Source organism: Helianthus annuus, chromosome 12, assembly GCF_002127325.2.
Source record: "Helianthus annuus cultivar XRQ/B chromosome 12, HanXRQr2.0-SUNRISE, whole genome shotgun sequence".
NCBI lineage: Eukaryota > Viridiplantae > Streptophyta > Magnoliopsida > Asterales > Asteraceae > Helianthus > Helianthus annuus.
The window spans coordinates 156,147,175-156,159,801 of record NC_035444.2 but is presented as its reverse complement, the minus strand read 5'-3'; the positions used below and the strand labels follow the sequence as shown (position 1 = coordinate 156,159,801).

Sequence of the window (12,627 nt, the reverse complement as noted above, 5' to 3'; positions counted from 1 at the left end):
CTCCTTGACACGAAAAAAAAATAAAATCGAGTAAACCAATTAAAACAAAAAAACTTTATAGTTTTGGTAAAAAAAAACTAAAATGATGGGAAAACGTAATTTTTAACTGAGGGAGAAATAATAATTTTAATTCAGGGATAAATCGTAAACTAAATGGACCAACGGGCGAGTGCTAGGAAGTTGCCGGCACGACTGTGATTTTGCACTGGGGGCAAACTTGAAATGTCACCAGGAAGGCAAAATGTTAATTTAAGTTGAGAGCAAAATCGTAACCTAGCTGTGAGAAAAAAAAAAAAAACTAACGGCGAAAGTATAAATTTATACGGGGCAAAATGGTAAATTTGAGCCGAGGGCAAAATTAGAATTTTTAGCCGGGAGGAAAAGCGTAAATTTATTTTTTAGCGTGGGCAAAAACATAACTTTGACCTGATGGCAAAATCATAATTTTAAGGGGAAAAAACTAATGACAAAACTGTAAATTGAAACGGGTCAAAATCGTAAATTTTAACCGGGGGCAAAATCGAAATATTTAGCCTGGAATAAAAGCGTAAATTTATTTTTAAGCGGGGGCGAAAACATAAATTTGAACTGATAGCAAAAGCGTAAATTTAAAGCAGGATAAAATCGTAATTTTGTTGGGCCAATAGGGGGTGCCAGGCAGCTGCCTGAAAAAAAAAAAAAGCCTGCCGCCCTTTTTAGCCAATTGAAAGGAGGAACTATTAAATGATGATGTCATCATCTTATAAATGTAGTAGTTTAAATAAGAGAAAAATGTCCGGATAGTCCTTGTGGTTTCGCTTTTTTTCACCTATAGTCCCCAACTTTCTAAAACTACCTGAATAGTCCCCAAGTTTTCATTTTTTGTTCCCGGATAGTCCCTGGGTCTAACTTCAGTTACTTTTCTCTGTTAAAATGATGTGAAATGACAAAAATACCCTTTCCTTAAAAAGCCAAACCACAGGGACTATCCGGGCATCTTCTTCATTTTTATTTATAAAACCCCACCACCACACTTCATCTTCAACCTCCACCCACCATCACCCTCCTCCACCCTCCACCACCACCCTGTGAATCATAACCCGCACACCAGACAAAACCCCTGTGCCCTCTCCTTCCACCCGATTCGTTTGAATTATCACCAAACTAAACCAAACAAAACTAACTCAATGAATGTGCAAACTTCAGCGACTGTATTTAATTCTGCGGCATTATCGAACTGTTTTAGATTTGATTTACTGATTTCAGACAATGAACAGCAGATTTATTGTTTCTGTTCGAACGAATAGACTGTATATTAATCTGCAAATAGACTGAACTCTTGACTCTGCAAATTCACAGATTTACGCGGATGCGTAAACAACAAGTGACTGAATATGTGCAGAACAGATCCACTGCAACAATACTAATCACAACGTCGATTCACGCTAACTGATCAACAATCTGATCTGTTTCAGATCCGGGCGAATCAATCTTAATTCGTGAATATTATTCTTGTTTCAGATTTACTTGAATATAAACAGACAACTGATTCATACAGATCAATAGAGTGTTTATCCGTGAATATCCAGATCAGTGATTAACACACAAGACTCGGACTTTCAGATTATCAGCAGATAGGACGAATGAACCATGTTTCAACGAATGAACACTGTATTCGCAATTATTATGCAGATCTGTATAACCAGCAACGTTCAGAAGTTGATTCAAACTGAACTGATTTGTTCTAACAGATCTGTTAAGAAAATATTCCTGTTCGCTATCAACAACACCTGTGAAACTGTTTTTAAACAATACTGATATCGACCCTTGCACACAGATTTGTTTTATGCTGATCCGTAAGACTGAACCACTTTTAACGGAATGAACAACAACAAACACCGGATGAACAGAACTTCCGAATGGAGACTCTCTGCAGGATGAGCAATGGAATCGAACTGATAAGCTTCAAAAATACCGTCCGGATTATGATTCACAGGTTATGATTCACAGGGTGGTTTATGATTCACATGGTGGAGGAGGGTGATGGTGGGTGGAGGTTGAAGATGAAGTGTGGTGGTGGGGTTTTATAAATAAAAATAAAGAAGATGCCCGGATAGTCCCTGTGGTTTGGCCTTTTAAGGAAAGAGTATTTTTGTCATTCACATCATTTTAACAGAGAAAAGTAATTAAAGTTAGACCCAGTGACTATCCGGGAACAAAAAATGAAAACTTGGGGACTATTCAGGTAGTTTTAGAAAGTTGGGGACTATAGGTGAAAAAAAGCGAAACCACAGAGACTATCCGGGCATTTTTCTCTTTAAATAAATTAAATTAAATAGTAATAGAACAACAATAACAATAAAACCACAACCAAATAATTTACTTTATTAAAATATTGATGTAATATGAGACAAATAAAGTGCAATACGACATAGGTAAATATCATCTTTCAATAAAGAAAGAAATCAAGAACTCCCTTCATACGGATCTTAAAAATGGCATTGCCAAACCAAATAGCTCCACCTTGAGTGGTGTTCATCTATAATTCTTGATTCATCTTCAATCCTACTGAAAGTCTAAAACCCTAAAATCCGTATTCATGTATATGTACATCAATATGTAGGTTTTGAAGAGGGGTTTTCGCATTCATGGTCAGCCAAGGGTTAGGATGAAGATGCAGTGAGATGATGACACATATAAAGGTCTCTATTCCGTTGTATAATGTATTCAGTCCTGTTTTTTGTTGATTTCAAGTGTTCATATTTCTTTTAGTCAGACATGCTTTCTCTTGTAAAAATAATGCTTGGAGATGCTCAGGATCTATCATTGAGAAGTAAAATCTCTCAGCCTTAATATGTGTATTTAGAGTTTGGATCGGATAATTAGTGAGTGTGTTTTCTTAAGATCTAATGTTTAAATCACATGAACTAAACTATTGATATTCATATTCATATTCATATGATTATTATTTGTTTTTAGATTAGATTTGGGCAGACTACTCTTGATTGTCGATGAGACCTTGTCAAATTCTTTTGGAAGGCCTCAGAAACCGTTGTTGATTTGCTCCAGATGCCTTAGTTGAAGGTTTTTATTTGTCTTTACCTCCGATTGTATCAACTTATAATAATCTTTAGAGTTAATTGCCATTTTAGTCCCTGTGGTTTGGCCCATTTTGCCATTTTAGTCCAAAGGTTTCATTTTTAACATCTGGATCCAAAAAGGTTTCATCGTTGCCATTTTGGTCCAACTGACTTAACTCCATCCATATCTGTTAAGGCTACCAAGGGCATTTTTGTCATTTAATTTTTCCTTTTATTAACCCGTTTTTTCTTAATTGCTTTAACAGGAAAAATGAAATGACAAAAATGCCCTTGGCAGCTTTAACAGATATGGATGGAGTTAAGTCAGTTGGACCAAAATGGCAACGATGAAACCTTTTCGGATCCAGATGTTAAAAATGAAACCTTTGGACTAAACTGGCAAAATGAGCCAAACCACAGGGACTAAAATGGCAATTTACTCTAATCTTTATTAACATGTCAAATTTGGTTATCTGCGTCTAAATTTTGTGTGGCTAAATCATACTATTTTATTGGCCACAAAAGTCAGTCGTTTTTTTTAATTCATTTTTATTTTCGATTTTAATCATGATAATTACATGAATTTAGGTTCTCTAGCTTTTATTAGTTGTTTAAATTTTTAGGCGTTTATGCTTGATTGATGATTTGATATATGTATTTATTAAAATCATTTTTAGTTATTGAAAATTATTATACGGACCTTCATATGTGTGCCACAGTTTGACTTTTAAAGTTAAAAGGTAATATTGGCGGATCCAGGAACTCCTTTTAGTGGGTTCGTTTTGGTAGATTCTTACTATTTTTTCCAAATCATAAAAACTTGAGTAAACTTCCGTTTTGCTCCCTGTGGTTTGATCATTTTAACGGTTTTGCTCCAAACCTTTAAAAATAGCCATTTTACTCCCGGATGTTTCGGTTTTTTTGCCAGTTTGCTCCCCGCCTCTAACTCCATCCAAATTGTTTGTTTTTCCATTTTGCTCCCCGCAGGGAGCAAACTGGCAACAAAACCAAAACATCAGGGAGTAAAATGGCTATTTTTAAAGGTTTGGGGCAAAACCGTTAAAGTGACCAAACCATAGGGAGCAAAACGGAAGTTTACTCTAAAAAGTTCAAACTAATTTTTTTCTAAACCGAGTGGGTTCATGTGAAACCCGAAAACAGGGCTGGATCCACCACTGCTGTCATTGCAAATTGGATATGGTTTTTGGTACCAATGTTTCATAACATCAGATGCTTGCAATTTATGTTGATTACTCCGATTGACCCAATTAAATATAAGAGCATCTCGTTTGTTTTTCAGGGTACTGTTGAAGCAGCAGGGTGTGTGGGGATTCATTCATACATCCACTTGTACGGTTTTGTTGTAGGTATCTCCACAACAACAAGTTGACGGGATCCATTCCTCCAGAGCTCGGGAACATGTCAAAGCTCCATTACTTGTATGTAATACGTACGTTTTTATATGTTTTAAATTATTATAGGTTCTTTAAGAAGGCCATTTTCTTTCTTTTAACAGGGAACTGAACGATAATCAGCTCACTGGTCATATTCCACCTGAACTCGGAAAGCTTACCGACTTGTTTGACATGTAAACTTTCCAAATCTCACTGATTTCCTTAATCAAGTTCGGGTTTTTCTTCGTTAATTTAATAAACCTTTTCTATTGTAGTAATATTGCGGGAAATAAACTTGAGGGACACATACATGATAATCTTAGCTCATGCACTAATCTCAACAGCCTGTAAGTTTTTAATTTATTATAAAATTTACATATATACGCGCGCGTTTTTGACAATCGGTAGTAAATTGTTTTGACTCTACAGCAACGTGCATGGAAACAAGTTAAAGGGTACGATCCCTGCTCAACTTCAGAGGCTAGAAAGCATGACATACTTGTAAGTACCCCATTCTCGATCGCATTTATGATGCTCAAAAACATGTTTACGAAATTTATGTTTTTTATACGATTGGGAATCTTTCGTCAAACAACATTGTGGGTCCTATTCCGATTGAGTTGTCTCGGATTGGTAACTTGGATACATTGTAAGTTGTTCTAAACTGTTGATGACTTTAACGTAATCGAACTATCGGTTGTGATAACTGTTTGTTTGTTTTATTTAAATAGGGACCTTTCAAACAACAAAATTAGCAGGCTGATCCCTTCTTCGCTTTTCATCGCTTGCGCTTTCATATAAGTCATAGTAAATACCGTTACAGTTAGTACTCTATTAAGCTTTTGATTATATGATATTGGTAGACCAGTAAGAAAATATTATGTAAATTTTCTTAACTTATAAACAAGTAATATGTAATTACAATATATTTTTTGGAACAATTGGGTGTGTTTTCCTTTATCCTCCAGGTAGGGGTTGGTTTGGGGATTGGGGGAGGGTCTGTTTGGCTATGGTTATAGGTTTGTATGGTTAGGATTATGTTGTATCCGTGGCACATGGGGGGCAATCTGATCCACACAGTTCGTTTTCTGTAGTTGACCGTGGAACATTCAAGCCGTGTGCTTTACAGATTTGTGTTGATATTTTATAGAACTTCAAGTCTAAAATTTGTGTCTGTGAATAGAGGTGGCAAGCCGACCAATTTTTAGTCTTATTAGGAGGCTGCATGCTTTCAAAGTAGACCATGGGCAGCTTTCGCCTGCTTGACCCATTTCTGTTCATGCTAAAAAAAATTACTTGACCCGTTTGAGATGAAATGCTTTGTTTTCTTATTCGGGACTTCATCCTAGAAGTTGTATATTTGGGTTACCTATACCCTGTACCATATGTTTTACAGTATGTTTTACCATAATACCATCTAACTTGAAGTGCAAGTGCATTGCATCTGTAAGTTTTCAGGTATTCTGAATTTGTTTTAAAAGCCTCTCCTGTGGCATGACCTATATCTGGCACATTTATAACTAGGGATGAGCACGGTACCCGTACCGGTACCGAAAAATGGGGAAAATGGGAACCGGTCCCGAATATACCCGGTACGGTTCGGTACCGGTACCCAGTACCAAATGCTCATCTCTATTTAGAACTTTATATGTTAAATTCATTCCTACACAATTGCAGGTGGTTCTGTATTAGAATACATGCAAAGGTCTCTTGTTCAATTTAAAACAATACTAGCTAATTTTGTAATCAGGTCCTCTGGCCTTGGTGGTAAATGATTCATACTGATTATGTCCCTCAAAATATGAATTTTTCTTTATTGGTAAATTTTGTTTTCTTTTGCAATTTTTCAATTTGGCCGAAATACAAGTTGGTCCGAACCTTTTGGGTGTTTAAGTGTTTGATAAGTAGTTAAAGGCTTTTTGTATCAATATGATGTTTCTGTATTTAGTATAGCTAATATTTTTTTAATGATTTGATTCGTAGTTGGCTGATGCGTATCATGTTCCCGCCATGTATCAATTTAAACTTCTGATTCATCAGTGAATATAAAAACATTAATATGACCGGGTGAATCTAAAAGCTACGTGCAGTTAGATAGATAGGAGTTAAAGAGAAGAAGTGATGTACTGAAATGTAATTTTGCCATATGTATCAATTTTAAAGCAACATGTACAAGGTGCTTAAAGCCATTGTTCTCCAAAATTTTAAGACATTGTAGGGTTAATCTTGGGATTTCACATGGTATTCTAAAAGAACCCTAATAAAAGCGTGGAATAATTTGACGATCAAACTGGCGTCTCTTGATTTCCCCTGAATTGAATTGGTGATTCGTCGCTTCACAGTTTATCGCTTCACTAATTAATGCTTTCATCGCCATCTCCTCCTTCCATTCCAATTTAAAACTCCTGATGATGTTTGAAGCCGAGAAGAAACAAGAAACGGGGACGACGATGATGATGTGCACTCGGGTAACGTTTTTGGGGTTTACTAATAGATGTTATTGCAGATAATTATCACTCCAGATCACGGATTTTGTAGTTAGGGTTTTAAGTTTACCTTTCTTTTTTCGTTTTTGTAGATAACTAGTTTTTGCCCCGCCCGCGTTGCGGGGCAATAAACCGAATATTTCTCTCCATAACATGTATGTCTGTATAGAGAGCAAAATCGTAATTATATTTTGAGCTGGAGGCAAAATCATAATTTTAAACCGAGAGCAAAATCATAATTTTGAGCTTAGGGGGAGGGGGAATCATAAATTTATTTTGAACTGTGGGCGAAAACGTAATTTTGAGCTCAGGGCAGAATCGTAATTTTAAGGTAGAGGGAAAACCAAAATTTTATTTTAAACCGAGGGAAAAACCGTAATTTTAAACGAAGGGCAAAACCGTAAATTTAAACTGAGAACAAAATTAAAAATGAGTTGTGGAACCGAGGGCAAAAGTGTAATTTTGAGGTAGGGGCAAAATTATAATTTTATTTTGAGCTGGGGGCAAAAACGTAGTTTTAAACGAAGGACGAAAGCGTAATTTTAAACTGGGAAAAAAAAATAAATTAAAAAAAAGGTTGGTCGAATGGGGGAGTGCCAGGCAGCTGCCTGGCACTATTCCCCCAACTTACTTTTGTATATGTAGGATAATGGTTCTAGTTGTTCTTCAACAGTTATTCTGCACATGATTACTGGAAGAAGGTGAGATTGTTTTGGATGTGGAGGTTGTTGGTAAACAAGGGGCAGGGGGTGATGTTGAGAAGTGGATTGATGTGATTCGGATCAGGTTAGAGGGTATAACGGTTAATGATGTGAATAAGTAAGATATATAATGACTGATTTGATTAATGAGGTTTTTGATTGTTTGGTTTAACGGGTTGATATTTAGATTGTAGATCGTTTAATGGAGTCTGTTCTAGGCTCGAGGATATGCTGGATACTTTGTCGACATTGCTTTCGGAAAATTCTGTGTTGAAAGTTGGCATTTGCTGCTATTCAGTTAGTTAATTCGGTAAGATTGGTTTAAAGAATTTATTAACCCTCCCAACGCGTGGGTCGTTATCGTTACCGTTATTCCCATAAATATAGATAGGTGGCTAAGAAGTGATTGATTGCAGGTATTTTGTCATGTAACTTGAATGATGTTTGTTCAAGTAATAGCGTATTGGCAGAGGGAGTACGCGATGGAAGATATACTGACACAACTGAAGAAAGAAATGTCGGCCCCACACAACCGGAAGTTTGTTCAGCCACCAGAAGGTACGTTTTCCGAGGGGATATTATATATAGATAATGGTAATGGTTTTAATGTAGAGGATGATGATGCTTTGAAGAAGCGTTATTTCAATTAGAACAGTACTGTTTCAGCATACAGATTAATAATGACTTTACGACACGAACCTAACACAAAACCAACATACCCTTAACTAGGGGTGTGAATTTCTAACCCAACCCGAAAACATGACACGAACCTAACACAAAATTCACGGGTTTGGGTTTAGTGTAAACGGGTTCGGGTCAGGTTCGGGTCAACCTGGTCCGGTTGGCGGGTTGACCCGTTCAACCCATTTCTATAATATTATATTTTTACAATATGTTTTATGTTATAAATCATCATCCTACAACCTCCATTCCACCATCTCCGACCAACACAACTCCGCCTCTCAACCAACACCGTATGCGGAGCACGCCTAAACCACCATACTCCGACCATCAACCACTGCTTCTGCTCACGACCATCGCCGCCAGCCCGCCGCCTTCGTTTCAGTCCAACTAAATAACCAACATTCATGTATAAGTGATATCACAAAGCTAACATCAACATTCATGTATAGGTATATATATCTTTAATTTTGGAAATTATGTTTTGTACTAACAGGTTGATGTGTCTGTTTTCAAGCAGCCACAATGCAAAAGTGAAATTTCAACTTCAGAAGTGTTCACCAACCTGGATTCTTCACTGGGGTTGCATCTATAATGGAAACAAGTAATAACATCCTGCTGCACGTCAACGTTTTTTGCTTTCTTATTAGTGGTGGCAAAAAGCATAGGTCGGGTGTGTTTGATAACGGATCAAAACGAGTTTGGGTCGATATGGGTCAGAATAGTCACCCTTTTTTTTACAAATCGGTTAGTAGATTTTTATTGTCTCTTACAAACGGATCAAAACGAGTTTGGGTCGTAGGCATATACATCGTATTCGATAATAGGCTGCTGTAAGTTTTTATTTTTTTTTATTTTTAAAATTTTTTTGATTTTTTTTTAAATTTTAATTTTTTATTTATTTATATTTTTAGCCTATCATGCCCAAATCCATCTTGACCTAAACCCATTCTGACCCATTTCTTAATAAACCCATACCTATCCTAACCCATTACCCAAACATGCCCAACCCAAACTGGCCTAGACTCAGACGTGGGCCTTGCTTATTTCAGGGGTGTGCTTTGCGCCTAGGCGGCATTCTTAATTTTGCACTTTTAGTAGAAAGTAGAAATCATACGCACAATAATCTAGATATTTAATTTATGTGATTAACTCGGTTTTATATATTACCTTAAACCAGTTTTCCTTTTTAGGGTTTTTCCCACCCATTTGAAATAAGCTTACGCCTTTCATGCTTTTATATGCTCACGTTTAGAATATCTTTATAATAGTAGTAGTCTACATCTTTTACTTAAATGATTAAATTGGTTCTATAGTATTGGATTGGATTAAGTGTATGGTCGTGTACGCATTTCGGCTTGCATATAAACCGTATCTAATATCATTATTGTTAATAAGGTTGTAGATAAACCTACTCTTGATGTTTTTTTAATGAAAATCTCTTATGGTTTAATAAACACGGGTCTTCATATGGAAATTCTAGACTTTCTTTGCATGTTTGTGACCTTATAGGTTCTACGGCTATTTTCGTTAAATAGAATAAAATATTAAAATGCAGAATGGGTTGTGGTTTGTAATAGACATCATAATTGAATTGATATCAGTCGGGACACCCGCCGCAACGCGTGGGCATTCCCACTAGTAGTTGTATAGTTTGCAACATATTGATACAATGGTTGTTGTAATGGATGCATTATGGTTTGTATTATTGTATAGTGGTAATGATATAGAGATATTGTATAGTGGTAATGATATATATTATATATAGATTACGATGAGTTCATTGTAACACGCAAGTCCTAGATCAACTTAGCTATTCTATTCTATGTTTTACGTTTCGGTATAATTTATTCGCATTAACATGCCGCAACTTCAGTGTTAGTGGTCGCTGGCAGTAGTGTTGGGGCAGTGTCAAGGGGATTTAGGGGGTGATGATTGTGGGAAGTGTGTGAAAAGTGCAGTGCAGAGGGCTGAAGTGGAGTGTGGGGGTTCAACTTCATCTTCATCTTCATCAGATTCTTCGTATTCTTCATCGTCAGATTCTTCGTATTATTCACCATCTTCTTCTTCATCAGGTATGGTTGATTAAGTGATTTATGCCCATCTTCATCTGTTCAAACAGCTGGTTTTAAGTAGGCCCGGAAAAAACAGGTGGGTCGGGTAACGGGTCAGAACGGGCCGACTTAAAACAAGTTCAGTTTAGCTTGGGTTAAAATAGATAATGCTCAAAATAGCCCAGTTAGGTAACGAGTCAGAACGGGCCGACTTAAAGCAAGTTCAATTTGGTTTGGGTCAAAATGGGCTATGCTCAAAATAAGTTGGGTCAAATGGGTTTTGTTCAAATAACTGATTTTGATTAGGCCCAGAAAACGGGTGGGTTGGGTGACAGCTCAGCTCAGAACGGGTCTGGTCGGGTCAGGTAATGAGTCAGAACGGGCCGACTTAAAACAAGTCAATTTTGATTTGGGTGAAAACAGGTTGATAAAAATAGGTTCGGGGTTAAAACCGGCCGATTTAAAAAAAAATACCAAATAAGCAAAATTGTCAAGGTAAAATAAAAAAGTTGTTAAAAAAATATATCCAGAATTGCTATATTTGTACAGTAAGATCTCAATGGCTGTAAAAATGAATCATTAAATAATTACCCAAGTGAAAAAATGATATTTTATATTTTGAATTGCTATAAAAACCATTATATTAGAAATTTGTGTAATTTTTTGACGTGGGTTTGTAGGAACAGATTCAAATACAGGGAAGACAGTGGCAATTATCTTGGGAAGGGCAGCAGGAGTTGGATTTTTAGTAATATTTGTATTATTTGCTAAAAATGCAGCAAAGAAACATGATGGTATGTCAACCAAACTTTAAATGAGAGTGATTATAAATTTTTATTTTTCTAATCTTAATAATTTTTAAAAATTTTTGGGTGCCGATTATTGAAACGGAGATGAGATGAGAGTTGGTCGATATATTATTTGTGAATATGCTAACTACAATCTCATGTACTTAAATGCTTATTACATAACTTAGGATTACTCACTTTTAAAGTGTTTACTAAACTTTTATTTTCTGTATATATATCCAAATTATCACTATTATGAAGAATACACCAACTATATGCTCTATTGTTGCTACTGTTCAGTTGGCAAACCCAGGTTTGTGGTCTGATGGAGTGTTGGTCTAGAAGTGTTCTGTCTTGGCACTGGACGAGGGAGGCGAGGCTACTAAATGATTCACTGACTTCCAATTATAGATGTAGCTTGGTTTGTAAAGAGTACTTGATGTTCACTTGGTCTCAGTGACGTGTATAGTGTACATATTCAAAGGAAGCTTAAATATCATTGAGTATCATTGGTTTATAGGTGAAACTAGATGAGAAATACTCAATTTGTTGCGACTTTTTAATCATCTTTGTTATTTTATACCTAACAAGGCTTATAGAATGCTCCGGTTTAGCATGCTGCACCCGCGGCGCAACGCGCGCGGGCTTTAATACACGTTAATAGTTTTGTTAAAAATGAAGTTGTACTCAAAATAAAGTATTTATTTGGTATCATAACGGTATAATGATAAACTAAACCGCTCTAATTGTTTGGCTTTTCTAAACAAAATGCTTTACTTTTAATACACGTTTGTTTTACATTATCATGTGCTCATCATGTGCTTGTGCCGCGAAGTCAAAAGAAACTAGTTTGCTTTAAGTATACAGTAAAATAAAGAAAAAAAAACTATATATTCTTTTATTTGTATGGTCCACTCACACGTAATAATTTTTGTCATTAATAGATGTTAAAAAATTGTTAATTATTTATAACATAATAATGATACCCTTGTAGTTTTAAGTTTCAAAGATTTGTTTTTTAAATTATCCTTGCAGTTTCAATGTAAAGAAAAGAGTAAACTGCTAAAATGGTCCCTGAGATTTGTTCACTTTTGTTACTTTAGTCCAAAACTCAAACCTTCTGAATCTGGGTCCTATGGTTTTTAATTTTGTTGCAATTTTCATTCAAAAGCAATTTCTGATCAGATTTTTTTGGTTAACATCCAATTTTTTTTTGTTTTTTTTCTTTTTTTAATGAAGAGCAAAATTGTCAGTTTTTTTTTTTTAATTTGCTATAATGAAACGTTAAAAGACCATTTTGCCCATCATTAAAAGAAAGGAAATCATCAAAAAAAAAAAAAAGCTGGATGTTGACTGAACAATCTGACCAGATTTTGATTTTGGATGAAAATGACAACAAAATTGAAACCACAGGGACCCAGATGTAAAATGTTTGAGTTTAGGACTAAAGTGCCAAAAGTGACC

General features: G+C 35.7%; 1 long non-coding RNA gene across 34 annotated transcripts; it reads left to right on the top strand.

Annotated features, from left to right (window-relative positions):
- The first annotated feature begins 2,414 nt into the window (after nt 1–2,414).
- LOC110915081 lies at nt 2,415–11,764 on the top strand. Of its 34 annotated transcripts, none has more exons than XR_004873922.1 (14): nt 2,419–2,864; nt 2,959–3,063; nt 4,360–4,498; nt 4,576–4,647; nt 4,729–4,800; nt 4,883–5,102; nt 5,185–5,260; nt 6,796–6,921; nt 7,613–7,950; nt 8,057–8,198; nt 8,818–8,925; nt 10,198–10,396; nt 11,056–11,169; nt 11,464–11,764. It is a non-coding gene; the product is annotated as an uncharacterized LOC110915081 (long non-coding RNA). The 34 variants fall into 34 exon arrangements; XR_002578764.2 differs by lacking the exon at nt 5,185–5,260 and having other exon boundaries at nt 2,420–2,864; nt 4,883–4,954; nt 6,663–6,921; nt 7,613–7,758; nt 7,828–7,950; XR_004873911.1 differs by adding an exon at nt 3,326–3,377 and having other exon boundaries at nt 2,416–2,681; nt 2,964–3,063; nt 4,883–6,921.
- Nucleotides 11,765–12,627: the final 863 nt, after the last annotated feature.